General features: G+C 44.6%; 1 protein-coding gene and 1 long non-coding RNA gene across 3 annotated transcripts in view; one reads left to right on the forward strand and one right to left on the reverse strand.

Annotated features, from left to right (window-relative positions):
- The window catches only part of TAFA1 (TAFA chemokine like family member 1), a 355,184-nt gene that overhangs the window by 109,512 nt on the left and 218,521 nt on the right, over window positions 1-27,151 (reverse strand). The gene's annotated exons all lie outside the window — the stretch shown is intronic.
- On the forward strand, window positions 1,099-19,736 carry LOC309525552. The gene is made up of 3 exons (XR_014216410.1): window positions 1,099-1,289; window positions 18,306-18,402; window positions 19,406-19,736. It is a non-coding gene; the product is annotated as an uncharacterized lncRNA (long non-coding RNA).

Raw genomic sequence — 27,151 nt, forward strand, 5'->3', positions numbered from 1 at the left:
ATAATTCACTTCATCCTTGCCCCACTGGCCAGACTGGCTGGGGTTGGTTGCAGTTGTAGTCCACATCATCTGAAGGCCACTATGTTGGCTACTCCTAATCCAAACATTCATTTAGCAAGACACAAAGAGTGGTTTCTTTTATTACCACTTAATATTTTAAATGAGTTTGCAGTAAATACCGGAGCCAAGAGCAAGGACGGCGGAGGGTGGAGACATTCTTTCAACTTCTTTTTGAATCACGAGATCTAAACGCATCCCGCGATCATCTGTGATAGACCATGATCTTCAGGGGATCGACCTGTCGATCGCGGTTGACCTGTTGGACATCCCTGCTCTAGTGGATGGGTTTTAATGTGTAACTGGGGAATCCAACACAACAGTTGCACTAGTGGAAACCTGTTGTGCCACAGACTGTGCAAGAAAGTTACAAGCAAAATGTGGAACATGCCTTTGTGCTACATTGGATACAACCCTCTCTGTATGTTTCCTTCCTTCCTTCCTTCCTTCCTTCCTTCCTTCCTTCCTTCCTTCCTTCCTTCCTTTCTTGATATTTATAATATGCCATGAAATATTGAAACAGAATTCAGCCTAGTGTTCGTTGACTGCATTCACCACAGTTCTCAACTGCAGAATGGGGGGAAATGTATCCAAGTGTAGATTACATATATTACTCCAGCATGAAAAGGAAAAATTCGGGGCATAAAGCACAGCGTGAGCTATTAATATCTCCCCTGTTGTACACATGTGCATCTCTTCCCAATACTATCAAGTCTTTAAAGTCAATAGCTGTATTTCCAAGTGAACCAGAGGGAATACTAAACAATTACCACACAACACTTTGCATCTATATTCTCTAAATGAATGGAAAAGTTGGGGGTTCTTTATTTACTTGGGTGAGGGGATCTTTGCAATTGTCAGTGATGATAATGAAAACTTACTGTTTCTGTCAAGTATGTTAACCCTGCTAAATACAAGGAGCCTTATAAAAGCAGGTTACTATAGTTACCACAGTATTCTGGTTTTTTTTTATTATTTTCAACTCTAAATGCAGTATTTTTTGGTGTGCGTAAACAGCTGAACTGCATTTTTCAACTTGAATCTAAGGCGCCACAGGAACTGCTTTGATTTTAAATCTGCTGATCAAGCCCAGCACATTAAAGGTAAAAGACACGAGGAGGAAAGGAGGACTATTCTCCAAGATAAAAATGAAAAGTGACAAGAGGATCCACTCTCTTCTGAGAGCTTGAAAAATATGAACAGCTCCTTCCATGATTTTCTACTGAAAATTAGTAAGTAACTCATGATGCAGGAAATGCTCCAGATTAGCCAGATGCAAAAAAGGAGAGAGGATAATATAAGGGGCATTTACACATTATGTTCAGTGGTTGGCATTCACCCAAGTGTTACTCAGAGTAGATCTATGGAAATGAATGGACCTAATGTAGGCATACTTATTCATTGAATGGGTCTACTCTGAGTAAGACTTGGCATAATGCCACCCAGTGTACAATCTGTGTTCTCATGTGAATAATTGAGCCGTATACTTGTACATTTGCTTCAATGGGACATGCAACAAGAGTACAGAGTATTTGAGAAGCACAAATCAGCTAGTTTACAGGGCAGTGCTTAACTGGCATGTCTCATCAGTGCAAGGAGTTTGACTTGTGCAACATGACTTCTCCTCTCTCCTCTCTCCCTGCTCCACTCCCCACTCCCCAAATCTGCTCCAGAAAATGGGAGGATGTTCTGTTGTGCAAGCAGAGATTTTTCCACTGACTGTAAGTTCACATAGCACTATGTTGGATACAAGCAACACTCTTTCACATCCACTCTTGCACATATGTAGAAGTACACAGAATAGATCTACAAGCTAACATGTGAACACGCCTATTAACAGAATCATTCAAAATTACCCAAATGGTCATGGCTCTCTAATTTCAAAGCTCTTTTGTGGCTCTGCCACAAAATAAGATAGGACCACTCATCCATTAGCATTTGCCTGAACGTGACTCATTCCTCCTGATGAGGTCCTCCTTTGCCTCTCTTACAAAGCAGTTAAGAGCCATTCCTTCCAGCCGAAGGACACCATGAACAATGCCTAATTTATCATTTAGGAATTGCTCAGGATCACCATTCCTTCTTTCATATGGAAACATACGTTTTGGAGCCACAATCTGTATCACAAGCATGGATGGTTTAGCTGGGATTCAGAGCCTCAGAAATCTCATCCTCCTCAAAGCTAACCTCTTATAAGTGGCTATTAGAGTTCAGAGGTTATTATTAGAGTTAAGAGCTTCTGATATGCACTTTGGCAGATGGGAAATCGCTTCCGCTAGCTGTGAAATAATGGTATTATTTTGATCACTGGCTACTTTTGACTCATTTACAGTCATTCTTTCTGTCAAAGTGTTGCTCAGCACCAGGGTTTACCCACGTCAGAGGATGGTAAAAGCTCTGCTAAGGGTTAGGCCCCGACGAAGTAGTCGATTCAGCTCCAAGGCTCAGGCCAAGAAGTCCTTGGTGTGAGGAAAATGGATAGCAAGATTTCACTCACTCTCTCTGTCTCTCTGAATACTAGAACTTGGGATTCAATGAAACCAAATGCTGGAAAATGCAGGACAGACAACAGAAAGTACTTCTTCAAATAGCAAACTGTGGAATCTGCTCCCAGAAGAGGCTTAGATTAATTTATGGAGGATAAAGCTATAAATGGCTGCCAGCCATTATAGCTATGAACTACTCCCACATAATCTCCAACGTTTCTCTGATGAAAATAGGGATGCCCTATTGCTGCACTATTATTATTATTAGTATTATTATTATTATTATTCTATTTATACCCCACCCATCTGACTTGATTGCCCCAGCCACTCTGGGCAACTTCCAACATATATAAAAACAATAATAACTTCTGTATACAGGGTTGCCTTCAGATGGCTCAGCGGTCAGATAATTCCATACCCTCCAACATTAATCCGATAAAAATAGGGATGTCCTAAGGAGAAGCAGGACATTCCAGGATTAAATCAGAAACCAGGGCTGCTTCTGTAAATCCTGGGATGTCCCTGGAGAACAGGGACACTTGGAGGGTCTGCTCCCACTGTCAAATTGGTATGCCTCTGAAGAAGATCGGTTTCTGGAAATCACAAGTGGGGAAAGTGCTATTGCACTCAGACTCTGCTTGCAGTCTTCCCAATGGCCCGTTTGGCTGCTGTGCTGGATTAGAAAGCCCACTGGCCTGATCAAGCAAGATTCTTAATACATCACAGCAATCTGACTGTCATGAATGAGTCAGCTCCCAGGGAAGGGTTGCAGCCAACTGAAGAAAGTAGCCAGGAACAGAGAGGGTTAACTGCCATGCAGGATGAGCATCGGCTAGCGCCAACTCCCCTGCCCCTTGGAATGCTGGTTGATAAGGGAATGGCTGAGAGCCGGCTAGAATGCAGTCAAGGTTCGCCGGAAGCACCAACAGGCGGGGAAGAGTTAAGAGACAGCTTCTGAGAGAATGGGGAAGAGGCAGGAGCTGACCCACTCAGCCCAAGGTCTCGGCGAATGGGAGGGTTGCAAGATAAAAAACAAAACAAAAGACGTAAGAAGCGAAAGTTCAGTTGCTTCTGGTCACTGTCTTCAGAAGGGTCATCATGACTGATGATGGCAGAGACTGTGTTAAGCCATCTGGAGCTATCTGTTTGTTTTGACAATAAAGCATCCTTTTTAATTAACTACACTCACTGTGTTATCAAGCCGGGGACTGGACTCCTGACACTCACCTAGAGGTTACCAGAGCATAGACAACAGTAGTTAGGCTATCCCTGTCCAGACAGAGGCATAGTTGGGCCACAAGCTGAAGCTGATGGAAGGCACTCTGCACCACCGAGTCCACCTGAGCCTCAAGTGACGGCAAAGGATCCAGGAGTACCCCCAAACTATGTACCCATTCCTTCAGATGGAGCGTAACCTGTCAGGGAACTGACATCAGAGGAAAGGGAGGTGGTAGGGCTCCCAGAGGCTGGGAGAGAGTCAGCAGCTAAAGCAGGGACCAGCAGGGGGAGCGAGGGGTCTCTGGAGGAGGATCTCAGTAATGCTGAGAGAGACGCAGCAGCCAAGGCAGGAAACAGCAGGGGAGAGAAAGGGGTGAGAGACACGTCCAGCGAAAACAGCGGGGAGGTGTCAGAAGCAACCGTAGGGAGACCCATACTTCGCCGGAAGCTGCCACGTCGTGAGTCCAGGAGACGCGTTTCCGTTAAGGAGCTTCTTTGCTGGAAACGCTTCCGCAGGCAGCCACTGTCAGACTCTACTAGTGACTAGAGCAGACATGTCTGAGGAGCTCTGTCACACACAGAGGTTTGTGGAGCCGCACAAACTCTGAGGGGGCACAATTTTAAGCACAAGCAGCTAATCATCCCCTGACAGCAGTCTGACAGTCTTTGTACGCTGCCTGTGCAGGAGAAAGCATCATGAGCAACCCAGCCGGAACCGGAGAGGCAGGGGTTGGAGCTGGTCCAAGCTTGGAAGAAAGGTATCAAGCTTTGGAGGTCCAACTTGCGCTGCAGACGGCGAGGCTCGAGGAGAGAAGGGCTCAGGATGCAGACAAGAAGGGGAGAACCACTCAGTTCCCCAGAAAGGTACCAGGATTGGTGCAGAAGTTTGGGGGGGACCCCAAGGATTACCATGCCTTTAGGACAGAGATGCAATATGCCCTTAATGTGCAGTTTGATGAGTTCCCTGATGAGGAATCGCGAGTTGCTTTCGTAATTGGGCATCTTGAGAAGGGGGCGCGAGACTGGGTTCGACCCCTGATGGCAACGCACAATGATATCCTAAAGGACACTATGAAGTTCTTTCGTGCAATGGATATCATGTTTTCCAGCGATATTGAGGAAGGGGTGGTGCGCAGACAGCTAATGGCTTGCAAGCAGGGAAGCAGATCTGTCCGTGAGTACTGGACTGAATTTACCATGCTGATTCACAGATTGGGGTGGGATTTATCGGCGGCACCCATTCAGATGCTATTTGAAGAAGGTCTTTCTTCGGCTGTGAAAGACGAGCTGTCCCGGAGCCCCAGGGCGGTGTCTATGGATCAGCTGACCAAATCTGCGCTGACCATTGGAGCGCGCCAGGAGGCAAGAGCCTTGGAGAGGCGGGAAGGGAGAGGGGAACGTTGGAAGGAGTTCCGCATTCCAGACATTCCTGAGCCAGCTTTCCCGCCGGCAGAGCCGATGGAAATCGGAACAGCCCGCGCGCGCGCAGTTTCAAAGCCCAGTGAGGGGGCTAAGAAGGAGGGAAAAGGAGCCCGGAAATGCTATCTCTGCCAACAGCCAGGCCACTTTGCCAGAGTCTGCCCCCAGAGGAAGGAATGGCAAGGGATGGTGGGAGCTGTTGAGGGGGGAGAGCAGGGAGAAACGGAGCAGGTAAAAGCCAACGCCTGGTTGCCACCGTCAGGGCACTGCAGCCAGGCCAAAGAGCAGTGAAAGTGCCCGTGCCAGAAGCTCCTCGACCTGCTCTAGTGATTGAAGTGTCGCTAGAGCTGCAAAATGGACACCCCCTAAAAATAAAGGCGCTGTTGGACTCAGGCAGCTCCTGCAATTTTATGAGCAAGGAGTTTGCTGCTGAACACCAGATACAGACGATCCCTTTAAGCAACCCCCTGCAGGTGACCACGATCGATGGCAGGGAACTGTTGGGAGGAGGAGTCAGCTTGCAGACCGTCCCAATGATAATGAGGGTGGCAAGGCACACAGAACTGATAGCGTTTAATGTGGCCACCTTGGGAGGCGCTCCCATTATTTTGGGAATGAGCTGGCTAGCCCTACATGATCCGCTGGTGGGCTGGCATCAAAGAGTGGTTTCCTTCGGTTCAGCACATTGCTTAGAACACTGCAGGGGGGAAAAGGGGTCAGCAGGGGCCCAAGCCACCCTGGCAGGGACTGAAGTAATGGAGAAGGGGAAGGTGCCACCACAGTATGCTGATCTCAGCGACGTGTTCAGCGAGAAGGAAGCTGACCAACTACCCCCGCATAGGCCCTTTGATTGCCAGATCAATTTACTCCCTGGAGCACAGCTTCCTGTAGGCAAGTTGTATGCCATGTCAGACAGGGAAATGCAGGAGTTGCGAGAGTTCATTGACAAGAACCTGAAGAGAGGCTTCATCAGAGAGTCCAAGGCAGCGGGGGGTAGCCCAGTGTTTTTTGTGGATAAAAAGCACACGGACAAGCCGAGACTTGTATGTGATTTCAGGCGGTTAAATGCAGTGACAGAGCCGGCGGCTTTTCCTATGCCCAGGATTGATGATATTTTGACCAGGGTGCGGAAAGGAAAGATTTTTACAAAGCTGGACCTAAGGGGGGCGTACAACCTGATACGTATAAGGAAAGGGGATGAATGGAAAACCACCATGTTCACCCCTTTGGGGGCATTTGAATACCTCGTGATGCCTTTTGGATTACAAACAGGCTCCGCGTGTTTTCAATCATTCATGAACCACGTACTGGGGCCTTTGCTCTACAAGAATTGCGTGGCCTTCCTAGATGATGTGTTGGTGTATTCGGAGAATGAGGAGCAACATGTGAGAGACGTCAGAGAAGTGTTGAGCAGGCTGCAAGCCAACAGGCTGTGGGTGAAACTGGAGAAGTGTCAGTTTCATACCAAGGAGGTGGAATTCCTGGGGTACCGCTTGTCAGACAAGGGGTTGGCCATGGACCCCGGCAAGGTTCAAGCAGTGCTGGAATGGAAAACACCCAAAACCAAGAAGGATGTGCAGAGGTTCCTAGGGTTTGGAAACTTTTATCGTAAGTTCATCCGAAACTTCGCCCACCTGACGGCGCCCATCACGGACTGTCTCAGCAGTAAAAAGAAGTTTGTTTGGACGGCGGAGGCGGAGCGAGCGTTTGAGGAACTGAAAAGGGCCTTCGCCTCTGATGAACAACTTCTGCATGTGGATTTACAAAAAAAGCTGAGGGTCGAAACAGACGCATCTGACAGAGCCATAGGGGCGGTGCTTCTTCTGCAGCCGGGGAAGGAGGAGTCAGAGTGGCGACCGTGTGCCTTCTTTTCGCGAAAGCTGAACAAATCCGAGAGGAACTACACGGTGTACGACCGGGAACTTCTTGCGATTCATGAGGCTTTCCGGAGATGGAGGCACCTGCTAATTGGTGCACAACATAAGGTGCAAGTGTGCACGGACCATAAGAATCTAGAGTATTGGAGAACTGCGCGAGTGCTCAACCAACGGCAGTTGAGATGGGCCCAGGAGTTCTCCAAATTTAACTTTGAGATTTGTTACGTGCCAGGCCCAGAGAACGTTAGGGCGGATGCTCTCTCACGCAAACCTGAATATTTGGAGGGGGAGGGAGCACCCGAAGAGACCCATGTCATTCCAGAGGACCGCTGGGTGTGTGGGGCGGCATTGGTGGGGCAAAGGGAACTGGTAGAGGGAACGGTGCAGGATGAATACGCCCAGGACAAACTCAGGGGTCTCAGGAGGGAGGGAGACAAACCCGGGGGTTTTGAGGAGAGAAACGGGGCGTTGTACTACAAGGGAGCGTTATATATACCTGAAGGGGAATTGAGGGAAAAGGTACTCAAGCAACTGCACGATAGCCCCACAGCAGGGCATTTTGGGCAACACAAAACCATGTGGCTGGTTACCAGGGAATTCTGGTGGCCCAAGGTCAGGGAAGATGTGCGGGAGTATGTGAGAGGGTGTGACCAATGCCAACGAGCCAAGGGGGAGAGGCGGGCACCGGCAGGTTTATTAGAACCACTACCCACGCCGGAAAGACCATGGGAGGCAGTGGCAATAGATTTCATGACTGATCTGCCAAGGTCCAGAAGGAAAACAGCCATCATGGTTGTGGTAGACCTGTTAACCAAGATGGCCCACTTTATAGCCTGCTCACATGCGGTCACAGCGGAAGAAACCACTAAATTGTTTGTGGAAAATGTGTTTAGGCTGCATGGCGCCCCCTTGAGGGTGGTTTCTGACCGAGGGAAACAATTTACTTCCAGGTTCTGGAGGAAGCTCATGAGCTTATTGCATGTAGAGGTGAATTTCTCAACTGCCCGTCATCCAGAAACCAACGGGCAGGCGGAAAGAGCTAATGGTGTCCTCCAGCAATATTTGAGGTGTTATGTGAATGACAGAGAGAATGATTGGGTGGAGAAGCTGGCGTTGGCAGAATTTCCCTACAACAATGCAGAGAATGTGTCCACGGGGATGAGCCCCTTTTTGGCTAATCACGGGTGTCATCCCCGAGCCTTCCCAGGGGGGGAAGGGGAGAACTGGAGCGTTCCAGCTGCAGAACAGTTCGTTGAAGAAATGGAAGCGATCCATCGCCAGCTCCAACTTAACTTAAACAGGGCTAAGGAGGAATATAAGAGGCAGGCAGACAAAACCAGAAGGGAAGGGGAAAGCATTAGGGTGGGGGACCAGGTGTGGCTGTCCACCCAAGGGTTACCATTCAAAGGGGGTTGTAAGAAGTTAAGACCCAAAAGGCTGGGCCCATTTGAAGTCACGCAGCAGGTCAACCCAGTGGCTTTCAGACTCCGGTTACCGAACCACATGAAGCTGCACCCAGTGTTCCACAGGTCGTTGCTGTCACCGTATAAAGGGGACAGAGAAGGGAGGGTCAATAGGGGACCAGCTATGGAGGAAAAAGAACACAGCTACCATGTAGCGGAGATTCTCGATTCCAGGTGGAAGGGAGATCAAGTAGAGTATTTGGTAATGTGGGAAGGGGAGCCGGAGTCGGAAAACACCTGGGTCATGGCAGAGGATGTAGATGATGAGGTTTTGATAGAAACTTTTCATCAGAGATTCCCTCGTAAACCTCAGCCAGTGGCGAGGTTCCGGAGGGAATACTTCGCCACCACCGACGAAGAAGAAGAGTTGGAGGGGTTCTCTGATTCCGAGGCGGAGGAGGATTCAGCGAGCCGGAACGAAGACCGATGGAGGGAAATGTTCGAGACGTCTGAAGATGAAGAGGATTCTTTTCGGGGTTTTAGCTCCTCACCGCCCAGAGCAGAGAGTAGGGGCGGGGGGGAAGGGGGCCCTGGAGGGGAGGTGGATGTCAGGGAACTGACATCAGAGGAAAGGGAGGTGGTAGGGCTCCCAGAGGCTGGGAGAGAGTCAGCAGCTAAAGCAGGGACCAGCAGGGGGAGCGAGGGGTCTCTGGAGGAGGATCTCAGTAATGCTGAGAGAGACGCAGCAGCCAAGGCAGGAAACAGCAGGGGAGAGAAAGGGGTGAGAGACACGTCCAGCGAAAACAGCGGGGAGGTGTCAGAAGCAACCGTAGGGAGACCCATACTTCGCCGGAAGCTGCCACGTCGTGAGTCCAGGAGACGCGTTTCCGTTAAGGAGCTTCTTTGCTGGAAACGCTTCCGCAGGCAGCCGCTGTCAGACTCTACTAGTGACTAGAGCAGACATGTCTGAGGAGCTCTGTCACACACAGAGGTTTGTGGAGCCGCACAAACTCTGAGGGGGCACAATTTTAAGCACAAGCAGCTAATCATCCCCTGACATAACCCTATCAACATCAGGCAACCTTCCATCCACCTGGTCTAGGGAACTGCTCACTAACAGTGCCTCTGTCTTATCTGGATTGAGCTTCAGTTTGCTGGCTCTCATCCAGTCCATTACCAAGGCAAGACACTGGTCCAGCACTTCCACTGAAGATATAAAGGAGAAGTAAAGTTGTGTGCTACCAGCATATTGCTGACAGCATACTCCAAACCTCCGGATAACCCTAATCAGCGGTTTCATGTCGATGTTAAACAACATAGGTGATAAAATTGAACCCTGAGGAACCTCACATTATCCTGGTTGTGGGCTGCCCTGACAGCTTTTCTGAAAAGCAGCCTCAAAATCCTAAAAATCAATAAAAAATGAATTTTTTAAAAGCAAGAGTAGGCACTGCAACCAGTCTTTGTATAATAATGGCAGTTGCTGGTCCTACTCGGGTGGCTGAGCAATGCCCTGTGGTTGTGGTAATCTACCAAGTGGCTCCAATACTTTGTCCACCTCATGAGATGAGAAGACTCCCTGGAAAAGATCCTGATGTTGGGAAAGATTGAGGGCACAAGGAGAAAGGGACAACAGAGGACGAGATGGCTGGACAGTGTTCTCGAAGCTACCAGCATGGGTTTGACCAAACTGCTGGAGGCAGTGGAAGACAGGAGTGCCTGGTGTGCTCTGGTCCATGGGGTCACGAAGAGTCGGACATGACTAAATGACTAAACAACAACCAAAATGGCTGAATGAGGCAGCCCCTGCCCTTTCTATCTGTGTGGCAGAGCAGAGCAGAACTTCCTTTCTACAGGTCACAGACAGCATATTGCCAAATGCCGCTGGAAACGCAGAGCCGTCCCTGTTCTGATAGCACCCAAAGATCAGATTAACATACTGTTGCTACTCCTTTCTTGATCTGTGATCAAATAAGTGAAAATGGAATCTGTCATGAGCAAGAATCAAAATCTTGCTTTGTAGTTCTCTTTCATCCAAATCATTAACATTCATCTGCCTTTTGTCAGAGGGATACGTGTATTTGGTTAAAGTCTGCATCCCTAAACTATCAATTTCCCGAGGCTTTTGCTCTCCTCTGATGATTGGCTAAACCAGATAAGCAATCTGCCCTTACACTGAGCAGAAATAATGAACATGGCCATAACAACCCAGAACACTGCAAAAAACTTGGTTTCTGAAGACAATCCATATCCAATCCTGATCAGGCATATGGAGAATGCAGAATGCTGCAGGCATGACAAACAGGCTGGAACAAAGGGAGAAGAAAGACTGGAGGCAGGCCGGCAGGGTCAGTTCTGGACCAGGCAGCCAGTTCTGGACAAAGGCAGGCTTTTTACAGACTACAGACACAGCTTAGGAAGCTGATGACTTGTTTTATGTTCCTTGGGCCTATTAGTCCATGCTAATGGATAGCCTTCAAGCCTGGAGTCCAGCACACCTGCCTCACCATGATTTTGTATTAAATTTGTCTTTATTTCCTAGCAGGCTCAATAGGACCCTCAATGAGGGGGGTGTGTGAGGAGGCTGACCTCAAGGATTTCATTCATTTTTAGGTGCCTGCTGAAAACCTTTCTAGTCCTACCTACTGTACCTACTTACTTACCTACCTACCTACAGGCATTTGCAGGCAATTAAGAACACATCTTTCCATAATAGCTAGTTGATGGTTTCTGATTTTGCATCTTATGTTGTTTTTATTATTCTTGTAAACATATGCACATATTCATGTAAACTAGTGCTGATAGGCAAAGGAGTGGGATAACATTTTAGCCCAGAATCATTACCTTCATAAAGATATAGCTGATTACTGTGCAACACTTGATAGCAGGATAAATGAGGGAGGTTTTGCTATACAATACTCACATATGAGCCTGAAAGCTCGGGGTCCATAAAAAGTAGTCCTACATTACTAGAATTAAACTGTGCAGTAATGCATCTCATCAAGATGCAGTTCCAGTGTTTCTGCATTTGAACTCAAGCGCTCAGCAGCATTTCCTGCTCCTTACAACAATCTTGTGAGGTAGGCTAGGGTGAAAGAGAATGACAGGCCTAAATTTCAAGACTGACTTAACGGCTAAGGGAGCTGGGCATGTTTAGCCTGGAGAAGAGGAGGTTAAGGGGTAATATGATAGCCATGTTCAAATATATAAAAGGATGTCACATAGAGGAGGGAGAAAGGTTGTTTTCTGCTGCTCCAGAGAAGCGGACACGGAGCAATGGATCCAAACTACAAGAAAGAAGATTCCACCTAAACATTAGGAAGAACTTCCTGACAGTAAGAGCTGTTCGACAGTGGAATTTGCTGCCAAGGAGTGTGGTGGAGTCTCCTACTTTGGAGGTCTTTAAGCAGAGGCTTGACAACCATATGTCAGGAGTGCTCTGATGGTGTTTCCTGCTTGGCAGGGGGTTGGACTCCATGGCCCTTGTGGTCTCTTCCAACTCTATGATTCCAAGATTCTATGTGTCTGTAGTTCTGGTTCATCTTCCTGTTGTGAACATCTTTGCAAGACTCTTTCCACCTTACAAGGACACGCTTTTGTCTCCACAGAGGCATTGGAGATGAAGAATGACCTGCAGTGAGTTTCCACATTCTTTATTTCTGAAACCAATTATGGTTGCTAATAGTCAACCAGGTTGCCCAATGAAAAATCATTTGTCATCGCCCAAGCACTTAAAAGCAAGGAATGAATAATTAAGGACATCATGCATCTTTCACCAAATCAATGAAATTAAACAATAACAACAGATTAGTTACTGTTAAACAAAGAAACGTTGTCTTAATCACAGGCTGTAATGGCTCCCTTTGTCCTTCATGGGTGTTTTATTAGAATTAGAAAGAATTTACATGAATGTTTGCCAATGAAGAAACAGAACGAGACATTTCTCACCGAAATGCCCTAAAAGAAATTAGAATCATAATGCTTGTTCATAATCTATATTATATTTAAACAGAACCTGTTTTAATGCCACTTTGAAGATTGAAATGAAAAACACACTTGGGTAAGAGCAAACTTTAGCTTAGCTCCCTACCTCTGCTAGACATTCAAAACTATTGAGTTATTGGCATCCTTATTCTGCACGAGAACACAGCAACATACTTCTTATAATGAGTTGGACCATTCGTTCATCCAGCTGGGTATTTACACTGTCTAGCAATAGCTTTCTAGGGTTTCAGATAGGGGAGCAATCCCAGCACCACCCAGAGATGCTGGAGATTGAACACGAGACACCTTCTTCATGCAAGGCAGATGCTCTACCACTGACCTACAGCCCTTCCCTAAATGCTGTGATCAAGCTGAGTTTTCAAAGATCTACAGGCTCTGGGCAAGTTAACCCAGACGCCAAATGCTCATGTAACGTGTTACACTGGAGTATGCAACCAGCGGCGGAGGAAGCCGCTCGGACGCCTGGGGCGGGGTGAGCAGCCCATAGGGGTGGGGCGAGCAGCCCATAGGGGCAGGGCACACTGCAGAGCCTCCAGAGTCTTCCTGCCTTCTCCCACAGCTGAGGGGGAGGCGGTGGGCAGACCGTTTGGGCAGCACAGAGCCTGTGCGTGCCCAAGCCATTGTGTCTCTCCCAGGAAAGACACGTGGGTCAGGCATGCTGCAGACCCCACGGTGAGTGCCACCCGACACTTTGTCACCCCTCTCAGTGGTGACATCCGGGGCGGTCTGCGCCCACTGCATCCCCCTTCCTCTGCCCCTGCATGCAACAGCCATGGCGCCTCCACGTCAGACATTCTTGCACAGCCAATCCTATGACGTCCACAATGGCAAGACACACCACCCATCCTTTTAACTGAGGTGGTGGACAAATGTATGCCACCCACAAAGAGTTCTCCTTCATCCTATTACATTTCCCTCTGTTGCTGGCCTTGGAGGACAGGACCAGTGTCTAAAGACATGCACTCATTTATAACTTGCACTACAAAAGCCATAGACAGGGGCAGGATCAGCATACCTTATGCAGCGGACTGCTTAAACTACAGTGGTACCTCAGGTTACAGATGCTTTGGGTTACAGACTCTGCTAACCCAGAAATAGTACCTCAGGTTAAGAACTTTGCTTTAGGACAAGAACAGAAATCGCACGGTGGCAGCAGCAGGAGGCCCCATTAGCTAAAGTGGTGTTTCAGGTTAAGAACAGTTTCAGGTTAGGAACAGACCTCCAGAATGAATTAAGTTCTTAACCCGAGGTACCACTGTAACTATAAATGAGCTCATGTCTTTAGCCACTGGTGCTGTCCTCCAAGGCTGGCAACAGAGGCAAACATAATAGGATGAAGGCATCAATTTGCTAGTGCCCATGTACACACTCCTTTCATTTGTTTTGGTGTTGTTCCTCTGGTCAGACTTGTTTGCAGAGTGCTGAAGAACTAGAAAGCATTGCAAATGGCTACGACAGGAGCAGGATGGCAGTGATGCCCCTGTTGTCACCTTCAGCTATCTGGAAAAACACACACCAGTGTTGTAGCCCTGGGTGTTTAGAAGGACTTGCATGTTGCTTGGTAAGACAAATGCAAGACTCACTTCCACCTCTGCATATGTGTAAAGAAGGCCACCTTTGGGCACCTGAAGCAGACACCAAAATGGCACCAGGGGAGAATGGATGAGGGAAAATCTGTATCAGGAACAAGGGGGGAAGAAAGGCCAACAGGGATCTGCTGCCCTGGTGGATTCTGTCACCAGAGGCAGTCAGCCCACCTTGCCTCATGAGTGAGCCGGCCCTGAATAAAATTGATGTCGTTGCTTCATGGGTAGGCCAGCCCTAAGTGCAAATAATGCAATGTATGAAATAAAACCAGACAAGCTTCCTTTGTTGCCTGATAGATATAATTTATAATTCATAGAATCATAGAATCATAGAGTTGGAAGAGACCACAAGGGCCATCGAGTCCAACCCCCTGCTAAGCAGGAAACACCATCAGAGCACTCCTGACATATGGTTGTCAAGCCTCTGCTTAAAGACCTCCAAAGTAGGAGACTCCACCACACTCCTTGGCAGCAAATTCCACTGTCGAACAGGTCTTACTGTCAGGAAGTTCTTCCTAATGTTTAGCTGGAATCTTCTTTCTTCCTAATGTTTAGGTGGAATCTTCTTTCATTTTAGTACATATTTGAATACAATGGAGTTTTGTAAATCTGTGTGTGTGTGTGTGTGTGTGTATGTGTGTGTGCTGAATTGTGTGCGTGACTCCACATTCACTTTAACAAGTAAAAACTAAGTGTAAATTCCTGAAGACAGGCCAGGATTAAGGAGAATGTAACGAATCAGGGCTCAGCATTCACAATATCATTGTACTTCCCATGTCATGTTGCTGGCTACTGCTGAAGCAATGATATTTGGTCAGATGCAGCCAGAGATGAGGGAGAAGTTCAATTCAATGCACTTCCAGAAAAACACGCAAAACCGAAATGTGGTCAACCTTCAAAATTCACACTTCTCTAAATTTTCAAAAGTCGACTGAGGAATGTGTATAAAAATGGGGGAAGTGTTCATACAAATGCATTCATTACTGAAAATACCAGAGAAAGGTGCTTGCAAAAATGTGTACATTGGGCAAAATGGCATATAAGAGTGTTTTATATAAGGATTAATTTGCATTAAGGTGCTGATGAAATTTAGTAAGGGCTTAAAAATAATAAATTCACAAACTGACATGGAAATGTGGAGAACTGAAGTTAAAGTTGGGAAAACGAGAAACTGAGAGAAACCAAAGCAGACCAGTCCAACCATCTCTCCAAGCTGAAAGGCTATACTAATCCTTTAGCATTTGCCTGCCACTCAAGGAAATCTATACTTTTATGTTGCAGCCACTGTGATGCACAGTGCTAATGAATGCCAGAAACTCGTTCTATTTATTCAGCAGTTCTAGCTCCTGTTGTTGTCATGCACTTTCATCCCTGCCAACTCCACATTTATGGAAAGGTACTGCTTATTTTAAATAGCTCATTTTAAAATATGCACATTGGCACTGTTTTAGGAATGAAACCCATCTTTACTCTGCCACAATTATGATAGCTCTCATTTAATGACAATGGGAATGGTTAGAAACTTTTATCAGGCACTCATTTGCAGGGAATTATCAGAGTCTAAAATATAATTAATCATCTGTTGTCATGCCTCTATTATACAGCACCACTCTCTGGAGCCAATCTCTTTTATTTCATCTGCATTCATATGCCTCTGACCTTCCTTTTCTTTCCAATACCACAGACCTCAGGTAAATTTCAGCTGACTGCTCTAAAATGACTGGATATTGTTAAACCCATTTGTCAACCATATTATCAGCTTACAAACATGAGATCTCTCTGCAAATGTTTAGCATTTTCCACGTATATCGCAAGCGCAAGCATTACCCATGGGTGGCATCTGTCAATGTTGACAAAAAATGAAAATTTCGGAACTACTGTAAATAATAAAACAGTCCTAGAAAGATTATTTCTCTGGAGCATAAGCTATCAACAAACATGATTTGCATTTTGCGCTTACAGCTGTTTCAACATGAGCTGTTTGCTGTGGTTCATTAAAATGATTTGATTTGTCAGATTCCAGGAGTGTTGCAAGTTCTTGTATGTAACGATCACAGATACCAAAGCAGCGGTCGATCGGATTTACAGAATTGGATGAAATCAGAAGGTCCAAAAATGCACAATTAGCTATACATCTAAGTTTGTGTGTGTATATGCAGCATATATACTTTGAAAGACTTGATTGCAATAAGCATAACAGATTAGCAAGGACATGTTTTTCATAAAAACCATCTGGAATTTTTAAATTTATTTTTAAAAAACAAGATTGACTTCTTTTCCCCAGCAGGTTGTTTTCAGTTGACCCCCACCCCACCCCCGGTGATGCAACCCCCCCAGTGAGGCTTCGATCAGCAGAATGGAGTGGGAAGGTGCCTTTTTCATAATCACTTTTCCTCTGCAGCTCACAATCACCCCCCCCCCACTCAAATATGCTCCAGAGGATTGGAGAACACTTCAGAACAGTATGGGAGTTCCAGGGGGGGGGAGGATGACTCAGCAAAAATAGCCTCTTCCACTGTTGGGAACCTCCACTGGATCAAAGTGGATCACATGGGTGGGGTACAAACAACAACAACAACCACCACCATCATCATCATCATCATCCTCAGAGGGTCAGCTCTGGTTACAACTCAGGGTATGGTTAAGCCAAATAAGGGCTGCACCAGATAGCCCCTAATTCCAAAATTTCACCCTGAAAGTAGAAAATAGCTGAACAAAGGGAAAAAGAACAAGACAGGAACAGAAAATGCAATCTACAGCTCATTTATGTATTTGCTGAAATATTTATTATCCTGATCCAAGAGCTTCTACAAGGCAGTTTTACTGCTATTAAAACCCACAATAAACTCCTCCATCTTATTGTGGATTTTAATTGTTGCAAACCTGCCTTGGCTGGAAAAGCTCTATGGCAGCATTTATATGGTCAAATCAACCCATCTCGTTAGATACAAGGAAGGTAGGGAAGGATTGCTCAAATTATTTGTGCGGGTGTGGGTGTAAGCCGGAATCAGTTCATAATATCTTAGAGCAGGTGTTTTTCGACAAAATGTAGGTTGTGAAATTCTGTTAGCATAACAGGAATTGTTTAAGACCGACAAGTTTATTCATTCTCTTTCTTGAGCTGTTAAAGCTGTTGTGTTTGGATTTTATTTGATATTGTTGCTATATAATGGATTTAAAGATATAAATGGCGTATCCACCAATATAATGGTTAGTAGTCTGACATATGGTTTAAGAATTGTTTTAGGGATGGGCTGAGCAGCTAATTATGACCTATTTTGGTATTGCTGGCACTCAATCCCATGTCCACCCTCTCCTGTTCTGTCCCATTGTGGGCATTTTATCCACATTTTTATACACTTCTTATGTACAAACAGACTTTTAATGTAAAAATATACTTTAAAATGCTTTTGCATGTAAAATGGATTCTTTGCATATTTTTAAACGCAAAATACATATTCCTGGGCCAACGTTTGTGTGCACCAAAGATGCTTTGCAAAATCAGGGGGAGTAAGCAATCTGACTGGAAGTTGCATTCTGATCCACAGGTGAGTTCAAGAGTATCAGACTGAGTTGGATGGTTGGATAGCGTTCTCAAAGCTACCAGCATGAGTTTGACCAAACTGCAGGAGGCAGTGGAAGACAGGAGTGCCTGGCGTGCTCTGGTCCATGGGGTCACGAAGAGTCGGACACGACTAAATGACTAAACAACAACAACACCTCTTCACAGGGAACTCTGGAAATGGTAGCACTGTGAAGGGAATAGGGGTCACTGAACAACCTGGAGCACTCTTAGCAAGCTAGAATTCTTTGGGAGGAAGCCATGTCTGTTTAAAACGGTTTCATAGTGCTTTAAATAAATGGTGTGAATGTGGCCCGAGTCTGACAAATGGAACTAGAAAACCTCCTTTGAGTCTGCCTACCAGTAGCATGCATGTGTGTCACATTTACTTCTGAATGTTCAGCTTATTTCCCCCATCCTGCCCTGGTGGCTTCCTTAAAAGCCTTTAAAAATAAGTTTGAAATCCCCTCTGAAACCCTACACACTTGTAAGCATTCCTTGATTTCAATGTGAAGTGAAACCACGTGGGCATTTGGATTTTTAACTGGCTCCTTGAGTGCAGAATGATTTTACAAAAATAAAAATAAAAATGAAAAGTCACTTCTCCGGAACAAAGCTGTTTTTCTACCTCTGGTGATGCCACAAAGGAACCAGAGCAAAAACAATCACTGATGCATTGTTTCTTTTTGCAGAGAGAGCGACGACCAAGTGTCTCCTATTGGCCAACCACTTCCCGTGACTGCTTTTGTCAACAGGGAGCCTATTCCCCATCAACATCATCTGTCAAATGTGAGTTGCCAGAAAATATAACTGCCAATTTGGCCTTCCCCTGGAACTCTTCTGAGCGTGGCCGGGATCCCCAGAAATTCAATTTGACAGTCATCTTCAAAGCACCTCCACTTGCTGAAAAATGGTGCTGATAGATGAGGCAAATAATATCATAAGGGGTTTTGCAGAATCTCGATGCCCTAGAACCACTGGTGCATATTACTGTAAACTGAAAACCCTTGTCATATGTGGAAATGTTTTACACGCTCAGGTATGCTCTAGCATAGCTAAGCTATAATCCTAGCTCCTGTCCCTCATTTTTTTGTTAAAAAAGAGAGAGACTTGCATGGGGTTCTGCTAGTTTTCTCTGCATCATTGGGGCCACATACCACAGGATGCTCCTGTCCATGCCACAGCGGGGGGCAGGACAAGGCACTGAAACAGAATCACCAGCGGCTGATGCTCTGTCGAGTATGGGGATAGATGTGGGATCTGGTACTGGTGCAATGGCAATTCCTTTCCTTTTGGGCTTCTGGTGATGATCCCGCTTGCACCTAAGCGTTCACACTCATTATGCTTCATGTTTCATGCTCTCTCATGTTTCAGTCTCATATCCCCTCCCCACAGTAAACCCCCTTTCCCCCTAGAGGGCCTGACCTCATGGAGTGAGCCCTTCATGTAGACAGTCCCTGCATAAAGGCTTCATCCGTGCTATACGAGATTGAAAGCGGCACCATACCACTTTCATCCCAGCCAAAGCTTGCCCCCCCCAATAAGAATCCTGGGTGGGTCAGCCCTGACCTCAAGTGCGCATGAACCAGTCTGTGAGAAGAAGCCAATACAGAGCTATGCTGAATGTTCCATCCCTAACAAAACCACAACAAACAAACCACAGCTACTACTATGCCATAAGATCCACTGTCTTGTAATATCACATATGGCATGTACTGTTATTTATCGTTTAATATTATTTTTGCTGTAAAATGTGTGAGATCATGATATTGTATTTATTTGTATTACTTAGTGCTTTAACTACAGATGAAGCCCAGGATGGCGAAACAAGACCAATATTCCGGAAATCCTTGTCTACACTCTGTGAAAGGATTTTGTGGAACTGTAACAACCTTTCATGTGGATTGTTTGGACCTTATGAACAGACAGGTGGAATAGACTCCATTACACGGATGGACCTTACGCATAAACTGACTAGAGAATGATCCGATCCACTGGGCCTTCTGCTTTGTTCGTTTGTTGAACTTTATGAATTACTTCTGTTGAAATTTACAATTTGATACAATGAATAGTATACCTTATTTATCTAAGAACACAGCCAGTTACGTCTCGTGTGTTTATTGAGAATGTTCCATCTCTGCAGGCTTACCAGCTTGGTACATGGAACAATCCCCTTCCCCACCCCAGCCCCACTGATCTGGGGTTCTTCTGCCCCTCTCAAAGCCAATTTCAAGGGGCATGGGGGAGGAGATGGGAGGACAAACCCATTGCTGATGGGATTTGCTAGGTGAATCCTACCTTTTAAGACCCTTACACCCTGCAACACACTCATCACTCGATGGCTGCAGTTCACCTGCGGACTTGCCTGTGTGACTGCCACAGCATATAAGAACCATTCAAAAAACACTCACATCACTTTGAGCATACCGGAGACCCTTCCCATCTTTTGCAGAAAGCCATCCATTGTGAAGAAATTGCACTGATATGACCCAACCCGAATGTAAGCAAGGTCACCTGACGCCTACATTTCATTCATATTTTTTTAAAAAAGAGCCCTCATAAGGTTTATCTCTAAAACTTAAGCAACCACCACCACCAAGAAATTAACCACACAAGAGGCTTTTCTAGGTGCCAATTGCCAAAATTTACAGACACAAGCCAACACCATCCATAAAGAAGAGCGGCAAAAATAAGGAACAGATATGCCTCTCCTCACCCACCCACAAGGCAGGGAAATAAAGGACCTTGACAGAACAGTGGATATTAGTGTTAGTGAACGGCTGCAACATGTCTTAATATAATCTCAAACTCCCATCACAAATCAGCTTAGAAGCAGCATATGAGCTGGCCTGCAATGACTTGCACACCCTTGCTGGCTCTTATCTGCTAAATTGCTTTGCGGCAACCTCCCTCCATGCCCTTGACCACATCTGAAAAGTATTTGTCTCCGGCTTCCAAACAATATGACAAGTCTACTTTGTGGCTTCCAAATATCTTAGGGTATAATTTTCTTTTAATAGCCACCTTCTTTCCTTGATGCATTTTTCTCTGCTGCTGATGGATGACCGAGGACCTAAAATGACTTGGAGACTCCAGCAATATTCATTTATCAAATGAATCCTTCCGCCAAGAATTTAACTAGATAATGGGGGCAAAAATATATTTTGTAAAACAACAAAACAACAACAACAACACATTGCTCGGTGAATAAAATAGAAAGGCTGAGCGGGGAGGAAAACGACAAAGGAAAATGTTGCTACATAGGTTGTATCTAGGAAAGGGTGAATCTGTTAATTTCAGTTTCTCTCATTTTTTCAGTTTTCCAGTCTTCACTTCAATTCTCTCCCATTTCTGCATGAGTTTATAATTACATTTTCTTAAAGGGCCTCATGAGAATAATCAACATTTTAGTGCAAACATCTCCTGATATACTCATTTTTGTAAGCATTTTTGACTGATACAAACATATTTTGCAAGCAATTTCCCCTTATATAATATTTTTTGTGTGTTATTCACTAATATATGCACCAAATGTACACTTTCCCCTAAAACACACATTCTGTGCAAACGGTATATGTTGGGAGAACTGCATTGCAATATTTGGAGAAGTACGAATTTCAAAGCATAGTTGTTGTTGGGTTGGCATATTGTTTTGGAAAGTGAGAATTTTGGTAGGTTTACGTTAAAATTCTAACCAAAACAGATTCATAACAGATTCATAGTTGCAAAAGGCTCACGACAAATTTAAGTTGATTGATTTCAGTGGGTCTACTCTGAGTATGGCATAGTTGGGTACAACCAGCTGCAGTTGGAATTCTTTCTGGAGCAGTGTAAGTCAGGAAATAAGGAACAGCAATTAACTTCAAAGTGAAGATGTATCATCAAGGCGTATCAACATCCCAAAGTTCTCCGGTAGTATGGTAAATTCTTAATCCCTTCTGCTCAAGCGGAAGGCTGAAATATTAAACAGCAGATCATTCTTTGCCTCGCAGAGAAGCATGAGCTGGCGATATCTTGTTCTCTCTTTAAAGGGATCAATTATTCCCCAGAAACTCAGTCAATGGGGAGCGTTATTCGCTATCCTGCCATCCATTTCCAGCCACACTTTAGTGCCTAAGGGTATTAATTTAAGGATAATATGTATGAGTCAAGCTTCTACACAATGAAGTAGGACGTGTGACTGCCAGAAAATCTCCCTCCAAGGAACACACTGAATGGCACCAACCTCCCGCTTGCGTTCAGCATTGCCAAGTGGAGCCATAAAGTTTCTGTACGTTATAATGAGGCTGGTAACATTTTGAGTGGAGTAAGTTTGGTGGGTGAGCTTCCTCAGCTTGAAAAGGCACAGTCCACTGTGAGTCAACTCCAGACCCCTTTCTGGCATCCATCAGGCTAAAGCAAAGAGAAGGGGGGGGACTCCTTAAACAGCTCTGCTGAAATGCCACCTCCATCGGGGTCCTCCATAAACAGTCATATACAGCAGCCCTTCCATCCGTCCAAAGGAGAGGGAGAAAGATGGGGCTGCAAGGCCTCTCCTTCAGCTCTGTCAAAAGGCCAGCAATCTTTGGCTGCTTGTCTTCTTGAGACCTTCCCATTCTAGCCAGTCAAGAACTCTGAAGCTACAAAATAGGTTTCAGGGTTTTCATTTTTCCTTCTCTCTCCCAATCCCTTCCCCTTTTGTATTGTGCCTTTTAGATTGTAAGCCTGAGGGCGGGAACTCCCTTATTCTTGATGTTTGTAAGTTACTCCAGGAGCCTTTTGGGAAAGGTGGGGAGGTGATTGGGTTGAAGAGTAGAACAACAGTGCTTTAAATAAGTACCTAAATCAAATTCAGCAGAGGAAACAAACTGGCCTATGAAGCTGGCACAAAATGCTGCTTTTGAGGATGCTTAGCAATCTCATTTTCAGTGTAGAGTCAGACAGGTATTTGTCTTTAAGCCCTCCTTATTCCAAAGAAAAAGGTTGTGTCTCTGTGTCTCTGTGTGTATTTGCTGGTGAGCAGAGAGAGAGAGAGAGAGAAGTGGCTGTGCAAAGAAAGCCATCTGGTTTTTGAGTCCTCAAGGATTTTCAAGCATCCCAAGGTAATATCAAAAACCCTGAATGGTTTTAGAAGTGACATGGGGGGGGGGGGAGAAAAACCACACATCAATAGTTATTTAGACAATGGCTCACAGCTGGCCATTTCCACCATTCAGCCATTGATTTCATATTATTTGTCTATTTCTCTTTGGTGGTATTATCAGGCATTAGGAGGGAGCAGCCTGTTCCATCCACCCTAACAGGCGTGCTTTATTAAGATAAGGAAGAATGAGGTTTGGTGTGATCTGACTTTGAGCTAAGCTGTCAAGTCTGGGTGCTTCGAAAAGTAGGCACCATATTCATTGCAGCAGTCTTCATTGGAGAGAATCATGGGAAGGTGTGTGTGTGTGTGTGTGTGTGTGTGTGTGTGTGTGTGTGTGTGTGTAAAACAGTATAAGTCTTACCATGTCAGCAGTGAGAGTTTGCTTGAGTTAAAGGCAAATTTCCAGCATTCATTCTGTGAGTTCCGGTGTATGTATTCATATTTATATTTTGTTAAGGTGATTCCAATAAAAGAAAAAAGTGATACATAAAAAAGTAGGGAAAATGAGAGGGAGAAAACAATAAAGATACATATAAAAGTGAAACTATGAAAAAAGGAGCAATATACATATTCCCATACATTCTTGTATAAATTGGTATAATGTTATTGTCCTAGTGCGTACGTAAATGCTGATAGCCTACTACATTTTGTATAAACTCATTCCAAATGTTATCATATTTATCCATACAGAGTCTGTGCCTGGAAGCAGTCCGTTCATAAATTGCTAGTGATGTCATTTCGTCAGTCCATTGATTGAAGGGTGCCATATCTTTATTTTTCCAGTTCCTCAATATCAATCTCTTGGCCACCATTAGGGCATGGAAAATCAATTTCCATTGTCCCATTGATAATTTCCATGCTGCAGGTACATAGTTCAATAAAATATTTAACTTCAATAAAAGATTTAACTTTTTCTGCCCAGTCATAGTTACAGAGTCTATAACTTTCATTCAATAATAATATAATAATAATAAATTTTATTTATATCCCGCCCTCCCCAGCCGAAGCCGGGCTCAGGGCGGCTAACAACAATAAAAATAGTTCAACATTCTAAAACATTCATTATAACATTAATTAAATCAAATTAAAATCAAATTAATGGCAACCATCAAGCAAATTTTTGTGCAGATTGCCAGAGGAGGGGGTCAGGCTGCGCCCTGACAAAAGGCCTGGTGGAACAGCTCTGTCTTGCAGGCCCTGCGGAAGGATGCCAGGTCCTGCAGGGCTCTAGTCTCTTGTGACAGAGCGTTCCACCAGATTGGAGCCGCGGCCGAGAAGGCCCTGGCTCTAGTTGAGGCCAGCCTAACCTCTCTGAGGCCTGGGATCTTTAGGGTGTTTTTATTTGCAGACCGTAAATTTCTCTGTGGGACATACCAGGAGAGGCGGTCCCGTAGGTACGAGGGTCCTAGGCCGTATAGGGCTTTAAAGGTTAAAACCAGCACCTTAAACCTGATCCTGTACTCCACCGGGAGCCAGTGCAGCTGGTACAGCACCGGATGGATATGATCTCGCAGCGAAGACCCCGTAAGGAGTCTCGCTGCGGCATTCTGCACCCGCTGGAGTTTCTGGGTCAGTCTCAAGGGCAGCCCCACGTAGAGCGAGTTACAATAATCCAGTCTGGAGGTGACCGTCGCATGGATCACAGTGGCTAGGTCAGGGCGAGAGAGATAAGGAGCCAACTGCTTAGCCTGGCGGAGATGAAAAAATGCCGCCTTTGTTATAGCTGTAATCTGCGCCTCCATAGAGAGGGAGGTATCGAAGATTAAAACTTGTTAAGTAAAGAACACTGTACAAACATGTGTTTCAGAGAGTCATTGTCCTTGCCACATCTCCAACACTGAGCTATCTTAGCTACCCCCTTTTTATAAAACCGTAAAGAAGTCCAAGAAACTCTAAATATTATTTTTTGTGGCATGAGTTTAATTTAAATCTAATGACACGTTAGGTAGTGAAGCTAATACATTTTCCCACTGTCTGGGTAATAATGAAAGTTCCAATTCTTTATTCCAATCATCTCTTACAATCTGCATATTGAACTTGTGTATTGTTAATTGTTGTTTAGTCATTTAGTCGTGTCTGACTCTTCGTGACCCCATGGACCAGAGCATGCCAGGCACTCCTGTCTTCCACTGCCTCCCGCAGTTTGGTCAGACTCATGTTTGTAGCTTCCAGAACACTGTCTAACCATTGTTAATAGATACCTATAAAACGTAATTGCTGGCTTTTTATTTTTGAATGAGTTGTCTAGTTGCTCCAATATCTCAGGTATCTCAGAAGCTGAAAGGGCTAACAGCCCAAACACAGGAGATGTTGTAATTGAAGATATTGCCATTGGGCTACATCTGATAGATGATATTTTTGTCTTAAAATAGCAAAAGTATAAAATTCATCTTCCCCATCTATCAGTTGGTCCAATGTCAATATACCTGCTTCCATCCAATTTTTCCATACCACCATCTTTTTTGCAATTCTTAGTGTGGGGTTTCCCCACAGAGTAAGTTTAGCATGTGATAATAGATCATATCTGTTTTTATTAGCCAATATATTCCATATTCTTCTAAGTGATTTAATTGTTTCAAGAGTCACCTGAGATTTCAAATATTTCAATCCTAGTATTGTCCAACCAACCAAAGGTGCTATGTACATATAGGTAAAAAGGTACATATATTCTAGGGTTGCCCACATCAGAAAATTAGGGCCAACAGTGGGATTCCAATATTTAGAACATGACAACAGATATAATTCCAAATTTGGGATTCTGAAACCGCTTTCTTTAATTTGTAGTTACATTCTCTGCAAGGATATTCTTGGTGTTACTGAGCCCCAAAGGCATTTCCTAAACAATGAGTTTATCTTTTGAAAATATGATCCAGATATAAAAAACTAGAAGTCCTTTCAGGATATAAATGAATCTGGGAATAATATTCATTTTGAGAGCATTCACCCTTCCCCAAAGGGTAAGGTTCAGTGACTCCCACCTATCAATATCTGAAGAAACCCTTTTTATTAATTTATTCATATTAACTGTAACGAACTGTGTTATATCTCTTGATGTTAGCATACCTAGATATTGAATAGATTTGGAACAAACCCAAAATTATATTCCTTGAATGAGTGTGTAAACAAATTTTGATCTATTGGCATCAATTCTGATTTGGACCAATTACCAGAATAACCTGATATTTTACCAAAGGCGTCTATCATTTGCATCAAGATGGGTATACTAGACTGAGGTTCCGAAATAACAAAAGTATATCGTCTTCAAATAAAACTAACTTGTGGTCAACTGAATTATGAACTGCTCTGTGAATCTTGCAATATTGTCTAATAGTGCTAACCAGGGGCTCTAAACAAATATTAAAAAGCAAAGGTGACAGTGGACATCCTTGTTTGGTTCATTGAGCCAACAGAAAGGTGGCAGACATAATACCATTCACTTTGCCTCTAGATGTGGGTGTCTCGTACATTACTTTGATCCATTTTATAAACTTCAAGGGAATTCCAAATTTAATTAAAGCTAACTCCACATACTGTTTATAAATTTTATCAAAGGCCTTTTCGGCATCTAGTGATATGTTTACAAACTGATCTTAATTTTTATTTAAGTCAACCAAATCTACCATAATCTAATGTTATCTGCAGCCTGTCTTGTTTTTATATAGCCAGTCTGATCCCTCTCGATTACCGCCGCAATTACCTGTTGGATTCTATTTGCTAGTGTTGATGTTAGAATTTTTGTATCCACATTAATCAAGGATATAGGGCGATAATTCACATATTTTCTGTGATCCTTATCTGGTTTGGAAATAACTTTGATATAAGCTTAGTTAAATATTGTTTATATGATACCTTTATTAAGTATGGCATCATACAATTGATGAAGTTTTGGTACAATAAATCCATATAGTGTGTGTGTGTGTGTGTGTGTGTGTGTGTGTGTGTGTGTGTATAAATCTAGGCCTTCACAGCCTAAGACCCTCATACCTATGGGACCGTCTCTCCCGGTATGCCCCACGGAGAGCCTCAAGGTCCATAAATAGCAACACCCTAGTGGTCCTGGGCCCTAAGGAAGTTAGATTAACTTCAACCAGAGCCAGGGCCTTTTCAACTCTGGCTCCAGCCTGGTGGAACGCTCTGCCTCATGAGACCAGGGCCCTGCCGGATCTGATTTCTTTCCGCAGGGCCTGTAAGACAGAGTTGTTCCGCCTGGCCTTTGGCTTGGAGCCAATTTGATTCCCTCCCTCCATCCCTCTCTTTCTTTTTTCTTTTCCTTTCTCCTCCTGCGATGAGGCTACATTTTAATATCTTAATGTTTCAATATTTTAATGTTGTATTTTAATTTTGTTTTTAAGTTGTATTCATTCAACTTGTTGGCACGGTATAAATAAAAAATATTATTATTATTATTATTATTAT

This window comes from Podarcis vaucheri (assembly GCF_965113315.1).
Source record: "Podarcis vaucheri genome assembly, chromosome: 2".
Lineage (NCBI taxonomy): Eukaryota > Metazoa > Chordata > Lepidosauria > Squamata > Lacertidae > Podarcis > Podarcis vaucheri.